Consider the following 10088-nt stretch of genomic DNA (forward strand, 5'->3'; position numbering starts at 1 on the left):
TCTATTTATGGCCCCTCTATGTTCCCCCACTTTTAGTTTTACCAATATAATAAAGAACATCGTATCCCACTACATAACATGATTTACAAATATAAAATTCCCCTATATCATATTCACCCATAGTTGATTTTTTTACCTTTCTGAACAAATTTACAGTTGACACATTTGTTGTACTGAAACATCCCTACTAAGGGAGACAATATACATATATTTCTCTCTCTGTTATCTTTAATTTATTCTCTCCTAATCTTGATGGAGCTAACATCTCTTTAAAGTTACCAGCACATCTAAATACTATTCTAGATTTATCTCCGATAAAGGGCTCTAGATCTTTATTTTGCTTTAATATCTCCCAATTTTTCTTAATCAACTTCTTAACTGTATAACTATCTGCATCTTTTTAATTTCTTGGTGATCCCCTTTTGCTATCAACAGTTGTGTTCTTTCTTTTATCCTTGCTTTATCTTTTGCTTTCTCTATATTTTGTTCTGGTCGATGATGGCAACTCCCATAATTTATTTAGGCCCCAGTGAAGCCTTCTACCCTAGAGGCTGCATCTAGCTTTAGTGAAGTCGGGAAACAGGGACCACATGAATGAGGAGTAGTAAGTATCAGGATAATTTATAAGAGCACTTTCTAGGAAAGTGAGATAGTGAGATTAGATAGAAAGAGCAGTTTCTGGCTCCATGTTGCCTTAGAGCAGGGCACGGTTAAGACACAGGTATCTGGTCAGTTTCTATCCCAAATCCATAGTCAGCTGTGAGGGATCCTTGGCTGCTAAGAGACACCCTGAGGATACAGATACTTGACCAGGCTACTCTCCACAGGGAGGCCTTGCTGGTTGGTGGTCCTTACCTTCCCTACCTTACCTTCCCTACACTCGGCAAAACCGGTGGACACCATATTTTTCTACCTTCTGTGCAATCACCTGAGAATTGCTATAAGCCTGTGTATCATCGTCTTGGACAATAAACACGTTACGTTCTGGTTTACTACAAAAGAACCTTTTGGGGCCCATTCTTTCGTTTGCTTGCACACAGCCTAAGGGGCCGATTCACTAAAGGTCGTTAACACTTACCGCATAGTTTTTTGCATTAAAAAGTGTTCGATAATTAAGTACCAATTCATCAAAGTCATTTCGCATGAGTTACTATGCGCAAAAAACTGCATTATCGCAAAGCGATATTTGCATCACATTGCGGTAATTATCGAATAGAGATAATACTAACGCATAATTCACAAACACATATGAAGCCTTAAACACGTAAAATATTGCGGTAATCTGTGCTAATATTAACACCTACTTGGGGTAGGCGGTATTTAAAAATATTGCGGTACGTGAGTGTTTGGCAAGACAAGATGGAGTTTGCAGTCGGATTTTTGTTGGCCTGTGAAGAAGAGGATCAAGTACGTGTTGACCCTAGAGCAGGGGTTGGGAACCTTTTTGGCTGAGTGAGCCATAAACACCACATATTTTAAAATGTAATTCCGTGAGAGCCATACAATATGTTTGCCCGCGGATGCTGTGGGGTAAGGTAGGGTGGGTCCCAAAGATTCCGGATGCGGATGCGATGCAGAGGAGGGCGTGGCCTGCGCCCAGCGGATAGAAGACATGTTCTAAGGTTTAGAACACGTCTTCTATCCGCCGAGCGCATGCCAAGCCCCCCGTTATTTTAAAGATTTAATATATTAAAGATTTGGCAGCGAGCCAGATGCAGCCATCAAAAGAGCCACATCTGGCCATAGGTTCCCTACCCCTGCCCTAGAGTGATGCAGCCTCCAGTTTTCAGGGAAATGGTTATTTTCAATACAGTAGTTTTCAGAAAGTAACGGTTACGAGTGTAATAGCGAGCGCTAATATTACGTGCTACGAAATAACGCATAAATATATTGCGTGGTTTAAAATATCACTTAAAAATATGTCATCGCCAGATAAATAACGACAAGAACATTGCTTCCTAATTATGACAAGTTTCCTTTCTAAATATCACTCGTTTTTTCGGCCTTTAGTGAATCGCCCCCTAAGTGAGTTATAGTTGCACTACACCCCAAGGATATTTCCACATAGCGAAAGCCCATCTGGTGTGTAGAGTCCTATGTACCCCATGCTCTAAAGCCTATCTAGCCGGTATTGCCTGTTGTTACAGTCAAATAGGGGTTACAGTTACAGTATCTTTTCAGAAAGTTCTTGTTTCTACAGTACATGCCTATGGAAAATTATTAGTGATGAGTGAATCTGTCTTGTTTTGTTTCTCTGTAAAATTCACAAAATGGCAAAAATGTTGAGCGTCAAAAACATTGATGTCCCATAATAATCTTAAAGCAATATATCCCATAATAATCACAAACCATATATATCCCATAATACAATCAAACCAATATATATCCCATAATAATCACCAACCATATATATACCATAATAATCTCAAACCATATTTATCCCATAATAATCACCAACCATATATATCCCATAATAATCACCAACCATATATATCCCATAATAATCACCAACCATATATATCCCATAATAATCTCAAACCATATATATAGGACTTTTGAAATCTGTAATGATATATGTGTCCATATTATAGAAAATATTTTCTTGTTATGGAATTGCAAAAATTTCATCATGTTTTGGAAATATAGGTTGTCCTGAAAAAAAAAATTGATTGTTTATAAAAATATAGTTTTCTAAAATTGCCCCCATAAACTGCCCCTAAAGTAAAAGATCACAAAATGTTCAAGAATTGTGTGGCTGTGAAAGGGTTAAAAACAATTCTATACTAGTAAACACATTAGTTTGTGGTTTAGTTACTATGGTGTGATCACCATAGCAACCGCATTGTGACATCACTGAAAAGCTAATTAGTATGCGGTCACCATGGCAACACTGATAAGGATCTGATAAGATTAGTTTTTCTTGTGTGATCACCATAGCAACCGCATTGTGACATCACTGAAAAGCTAATTAGGATGCGGTCACCATGGCAACACTGATAAGGATCTGATAAGATTAGTTTCTCTTGTGTGATCACCATAGCAACCGCATTGTGACATCACAGATTAGTAACCACAAGCTCATTAGTATGCGGTTACCATGGCAACTACAGGCTATAAAAGCCCCACACTGAGCACAGAGCTCAGTTCGAAGTGGGACTTGCTTCGAACAACATCTGCTGACTAGAGCTCAGCAATCTTTCCCTAACAATGAATTTTACACCTTTCATTGCTTTTCTTTTCCTATTGGAACAATGTTTTCATTCCTCTGATCGATCATCACTGACCGAGAAAGTCATCCTGACACCAGAAGAATTTGAATTATTTATAGATGTTAAAGATACAGATATTGAAGAGATTTACCCATTGGGTTCAGTTGTCTTAATGGTATTTACCTTGGCAGTTGCCATTAATTGGACTGTTGGCCGTTATTGGAGACATCCCTACAGAAGGGGGATGGGTTGGGCCCATTTATTATCAGTAATGATATTCACAGCCCTTCTTTATACCCGTCACGCATCTATGGAGTTCCACAAAGGAAACCCAGAATATGAAGAAATAGAGAATGACGAAGTTGAGGAGAATGACGAGAATTTGCTAGTTTATCTCTTTGCTCTCCTGGTATTTATCTTCGGATTAGCCATTGACTGGTGTTTCAGTAACACCACTAAAAAGCGCATTAATGTTTCTCCCAGCCAGACTGGCCATAAGAGGCATCTAGAAGAGAGGCTCTTGGTTGGTCAAGGCTTACTTGGAGAAGATGAACTAGAACGACATCTTCCACAAAAAAATCTGAGGATATTTATTGCCACCTGGAATATGAATGGAAAAAAGGATCTTCCAGAGAGACTGGATGATTTCCTGTTTCCATTGGGCGCTGAGTCTGCACAAGACTTGTATGTTATTGGAGTGCAAGAAGGCTGCCCCTACAGGCAGGAATGGGAATACCGTCTGCAGCTGACACTGGGGCATCGTTATGTCTTGCTCCACTCAGCAGCCCACGGTGTCCTGTACCTGTCTCTGTTTATCAGGCGAGATCTCATGGGGTTCTGCTCTGAGGTTGAATGTTCAACCGTCACTACGAGATTCTTCCCAATGATTAAGACCAAAGGGGCTGTGGCTGCTTCATTTACATTCTTTGGAACCTCATTCCTTTTTATCAATGCCCACTTTGCGGCAGGAGATTCCAAAGTAAAGCAAAGAATCCAGAATTATGAGAAAATAATCAAAGACCTGCAGCTTCCAAAAAATGTTCCTGACACAAACCCCGTTTACTCTGATCCCGACGATGCGACGAGCCGGTTTGATGAAGTCTTCTGGTTTGGGGACTTCAATTTCCGCTTGATCAAGAGTCGGAGTGAAGTTGATTCCATCCTAGAGAACCTTCCAGAGAATGACATGAGGTCCCTCCTGCAGTACGATCAGCTGTCAGAAGAGGTGACTAAAGGTTCTATATTCAAAGGATTTAAGGAAGGCGAAATCCATTTCCGTCCCACATATAGATTTAATATCGGATCCGATGACTATGACACCAGTAAGAAACAGAGGACACCTTCCTACACTGATCGAGTGATGTACAAGAGCCGGAATCAGGATGATATCCATGTTCTGAATTATGGCTCTTGCTCACTTATGAGACAATCAGACCACAAGCCTGTTTTTGGGCTATTCAAAGTATGGATAAAACCAGGGTCCAATAACATTCCTTTGACTGTCTGAAAGAGAACTTTATAAAATGGGACTAAAAAAAGAACTGACATTAAAGACAAGAAATGAGAAAACTGAAAACTAACAGTCTATTGGCATGGGGAGGGTGGGAGGGCCAATGACTTAGTTTTCTTTGCTTTTGAATAAAAAACATGCAAATAAAGCACTTGTACATTTAGTGAATATCCCCCCCCAGCTCCGGGGGAAAATGGCCGAGCTGTGGAGGGACATCAGAGAACTCAAGGGCAGCAAGCCCTAAGTTTTATCTTTCCTATTTTTTTCCCTTTTAAAAGTTTTTATTGTTAAAATAAAAGTTTTATTTTTCTACTTTTGAACTGAGTAATGTCTCATTATTTTTCCTTCCTTGATATGGTATTCTATACTTTCATGTAGTTTCTCCTACACTCTTACATTTATCAGTAACAGCATCAATATGCTATATGGGTTAAATGTTTGCAAATATTCTGCCAACAATTTTGCCTTTAGCCCATTTTGCTGAATAGTAAAACTTGCGTTAATTAGTACGTAGCGTATTTTCTGGCGAGTGTGATAACTGCCAATCAAATGTTTTGTTGCCAGAATAATTGCAATATTATATTTGTTCCCGTTTAATAAAGTGCCCATAACATATTTGCCATTTATTCTGTTTAAAATCTCCCACTTAATTTAAGCCACTTTAGCAAACGGACCCCTAAGTATTTGGCTAAATATTCTTAAATGCCCCCCCCCCCATATTATTATCTCTAGCACTTCTTTTTTTTTTTTTGTTACTTATATTTTTATTGTTTTTTGGGGTTTTTTTTTTAAAATAAACATTTATACAGCACCCAGGGCAAAATGTCGCCAGTTTTATGCTGCCGATTGCCGCGTGCGTAATGTCGCGACAATTAGCACTTGCGATAATTAGCGTGCATGCGAAAAATACTGCACACGTTATTTACCGCGACAAAAATATCGCATGCAATATCGTGCTTATAGTGAATCGTGCGATAAGTCGCGAAAATTAAGACGCGATAACATTTTTAACGCATGCTATAAATAGCGCATGTTTTATCGCACTTTAGTGAATCAGCCCTATTATGTTCTAGGCCAATTTTCCTCAATTTTTTTTTTTTTATTTGAAAGTTTTTATTAGTTTTTTAATACAGAAACAGAACAATCAACATGACTGATTTACATTCAATTGTTATTTCTTAATGGATTGCAATAAAAGTTACAGTTTCAACATCATATTTGTTTTATGCTTGTTTTTCTTTTGATAGCGTGGTTGATTCTCTCTTCTAATAGGCTATAGTTGATTGGTTAAGAAAGGTAGTATAGTATAGTGGGTTAAGCTGAGATAGGTAGGGTTAGGGGGGTAGGAGGAGGACGGGGTGGGGATCTGGGGGAGGTAGAGGTTACCGGTTCTCGTCCATTTCTAATCGGGGCTATCTGTCGGCTAGCTCTCCAGGTATTGGGCCCACGGGTACCACTCCAGCTCCCCCTCGTAGCTTTTATCCAGCAGTCTATTTCTGATTGATTCCATGGCTCTGATCCAGTTTATTTTTGTTATCAGTGTTGGTGTTCCAGGTATGTTAGGTTGTTTCCAGTTAGCTGCTAGTAGTGATCTTGCTGCCGTTAGGATGTGAGCTGTCAGTTTGCGTGCTTGTTTGGGTTGTGTGGTTCTTGTTTGTAGCCCTAGGAGGAAGAATTGTGGGGTTGGTTCTATAGTGGTGTGGAGGACCTCGGAGAGTAGAGTTGCTACCTGTTTCCAGAATTCCTGTGCTATTTTGCATGCCCACCATGTGTGTATGAATGATCCTTCTTCCCCACATCCTCTGAAGCAGAGTGCTAGTTCTGGATTGTTTGTAAATTTGCTGATACGGGATGGGGTATAATACCATCTAAAGATGATCTTGTATGCTCTTTCGCTTGAGGTTGCACAGATTGAGGTTTTGCTGGCTGTTTTCCATATTTGTGACCAAGTTTCTTCAGGTATTGTGGTCTTTAAGTCTTTTTCCCATTTTGTCATGTATGTTTGTTGTAAGGGTGTTGTATCTGCCGCTAGTCGGTAGTATAGCAAGGATATTAGGTGTCCTGGCTGGGATTGTTTGTAGCAGATACTTTCAAAGTATGTGAGTGTTTGGTTCGTTTGCGTTTTGATTTTTGCTTCTAGATAGTGTTTGATCTGTAGGTATTGAAAGAATTGGGTGTTTGGGATCTCATGTTTGTCTGTGCATTCCTGGAAGGAAATGACTTTTTGTTCTGGTGCGAGCTCCTTTATCGTAGTCAGGTTTGCAGCTATCCAGGGTTTGAAATTCGTAGGGGTACAGCCTGGTGTGAACTCTCTGTTGTTGAAGATGGTTCTGAATTTGGAGTTGGTGGGGCTCAGTTTTGATTTGTGTGCTATTGTGTCCCAAAGATCTAGTGCGTGTTTGGAGGTTGGTAGTAGTTCTGCGGTGGTTATTCTTGATGATTTAGGTAACCAGAATAGATTTGCTAATTGTAGGGGTGCAGTTGGTAGGTTTTCAATCATTTTCCATGGTTCTTTTGTGGGTGTGTGTAAGCTTATCATAGCTTCTAGTCTGCTTGCTAAATAGTATCGGTATATGTGGGGGATTCCCAGGCCTCCAAGGGTTTTGGGCTTGGTCATGATTGGCGCTTTGATTCTGGGCTTTTTACCTCCCTATACAAAGTTTGTTATGGCTTTTTGGAGGGCCGTTGCCGTTTGTTCTGGGAATGGGATTGGGAGTGTCCTAAATAAGTATAGTATTCTTGGTAGTAGGGTCATTCGTACTGCTGCTATCCTGCCAAACCATGAGAGGTGATATGTGTGCCAGGTTATTAGGTCTCTTTTGAGTTTTTCTATTAATTTAGGGTAGTTGGCGCTGTAGAGGGTTTGGTAGGAGGAGGTTAGATTGATTCCTAGGTAGGTTATCGCGTCTTTTTCCCACTTGTAGTCAAAGTTTAGTTGTAGTAGTTTTAATTCCGGTTTCGGCATGTGTAGGGGGAGTACGTGGGATTTGGTTGGGTTTATTTTGTATCCTGTAGTGCTTTGGAATTTTTCCAGAGTATTTATTAAGTTTGGCATTGAAGTTTGTGGAGAGGATAGTGTGAGTAGGATGTCGTCGGCAAATAGGCTGATCTTGTATTCTGTGGGGCCTACTTGAAATCCTTTTATGTTGGAGTTTAGCCTGATTGCATGGGCCAGTGGTTCTAGAGAAAGGGCAAAGATAAGTGGGGACATGGGGCATCCCTGTCGTGTTCCCCCGCGTATCTTGATGTGGTCTGAGTGGGTTCCCATTATTGTTACCTGTGCTGTCGGTTTTGTGTATAGTTGTTTTAGACCTGTTATGAACGTTTTGGGTAGTCTTAACTTTTCTAGTACTGCGAACATATATCTCCAGTCTAGCCTGTCGAATGCTTTTTGTGCGTCCAGGGATAGTAGGAGTGTTGAGGAATTCATTTTATGAGCTAAAGATATTAAGTTGGTTGCTTTACGGACATTGTCTGCTGCTTGTCTGCCGGGTACAAAACCCACCTGATCGTAGTGAATTATGGAGGGGAGCACTGTGTTTAATCTGGTGGCCATAGTTTGAGATCCACGTTTATCAGTGAGATGGGTCTATAGCTGTCGCAGTTGTATGGGTCTTTTCCTGGTTTTAGGATCATTACTATGTTTGCTGTTTGCATGTGTGGAGTGGGGGGTAACCCTTCCAGGAATGACTGAAAGAGATCTTTTAATTGTGGGATTAGGTGGTCTGCAAATTTTTTGTAGTATTTTGCTGTGTAGCCATCTGGTCCTGGCGATTTGCCTGGCTTAGCTTCTTTTATTATCTGTTCTACTTCCTCCGTGTCTATTGGGGAAGCGAGTCTATCTATTTGTATTTGTGTTAGTGAGGGAGGTTTCCAGTTTGAGAGGAAATCTGATGTGGGCGCTAGGTGGGCTTCAGGGGCTTTATCATCTTTGTATAGTTCTGTATAGAAGTTTTGGAATGATTGAAGTATTTGTTTTGTATCTCTGGTAATCGTTCCTGAGGGGTTACGTATAGCGTGTATAGTTTGTGAGGAGAGGAGGGCCAGCATTGTGTGTGGTTTGTTTAATATTCCTCAATTTGATCATTAACCTTCTGTGAGGTACTGTATCAAACGCTTTAGCAAAGTCCAAGTAGATGACATCAACTGCCATTCCAGCATCGAGGTTCCTGCTCACCTCCTCATAAAAGGCGACTAAATTAGTCTGGCAAGATCTGTTACGCATAAAACCATGCTGGCACAAACTAATAGTATTGTGAACTGCAATGTATTCAAGTACCCTATCCCTTATTACCCCTTCCAAAAGTTTTCCTACTACTGATGTCAGACTAACAGGCCTATAGTTTTCAAGCTGAGAACGGGATTCCTTTTTAAATAACGGCACCACATTAGCAATCCGCCAGTCTCTCGGCACCATGCCAGACCTCAATGAATCCTGAAAAATTAAGTGAAGAGGTTTGGCAATCACAGCGCTCAGCTCATTTAATACCCTGGGATGAATCCCATCCGGTCCTGGACCTTTGTTTACCTTTACATGTTCAAGTCTCTTTTGAATTTCCTCCCGAGTCACCCATGCGTCAGTAGCTAAATTACTAGAACTGGGCATATTAAATGGGAAGCCTTCATTATCTGGCTCCTCAGATGTATAGACAGATGAAAAATAAGAGTTCAAAATTTCTGCTTTTTCCCTGTTCTCATCAACCAACTTACCCCCCCCGTGATAATAAAGTTCCCACCCCTTCTTGCTTCATTTTTTTACTATTCACATAATTAAAAAATAATTTTGGATTCTTTTTACTCCTAGCTGCAATATCCCTTTCCATCTCTATTTTAGCTTGCCTGATAGCTTTTTTGCTGCTTTATTTGCTTCCTTGTACCTGATGAAGGTTTCCGCTGTCCCAGCTAACTTGAATGCTTTAAAAACACGTTTTTTTCTTACCAACCTCGACACTAACACTTTTGTTCAATTACTAGAATTGGGTCTATTAAAAGGGAAGCCTTCATTAGATGGGCTTAAATCAAGGTGACTGACAAAATAATGAATGTCTTTGTATGTGGAATCCTTGGGGGACTCTTTTGTGTGTTGCTGACCCTAGATAACTGTGAAAAGCACAGAATACACGAATGAGGAGAGCACCTCTCGCTGGGTCCCTGCTTAAAAAGGCTTTATTTCTGACTACACACAACATGTTTTGCCTTTTTAAGCAGGAACCCAGCGAGAGGTGCTCTCCTCATTCGTGTATTCTGAGCTGTTTGGGCTTGCGGGTAGCCATTTGGAGGATTGATGCATCTGGTCTGACAGGCTGAGCGCTTGAACAATCCACAATCGATATCTGTGAAAAGCGTTACCATGCAATATTGCCATACGG

General features: G+C 40.4%; 1 pseudogene; it reads left to right on the plus strand.

Annotated features, from left to right (window-relative positions):
• The first annotated feature begins 3207 nt into the window (after positions 1-3207).
• Positions 3208-4789, plus strand: LOC101730973 (annotated as a pseudogene).
• The last annotated feature ends 5299 nt before the right edge of the window (positions 4790-10088 follow it).

The sequence above is a fragment of the Xenopus tropicalis genome, chromosome 5 (assembly GCF_000004195.4).
Source record: "Xenopus tropicalis strain Nigerian chromosome 5, UCB_Xtro_10.0, whole genome shotgun sequence".
In the NCBI taxonomy this organism is placed as follows: domain Eukaryota; kingdom Metazoa; phylum Chordata; class Amphibia; order Anura; family Pipidae; genus Xenopus; species Xenopus tropicalis.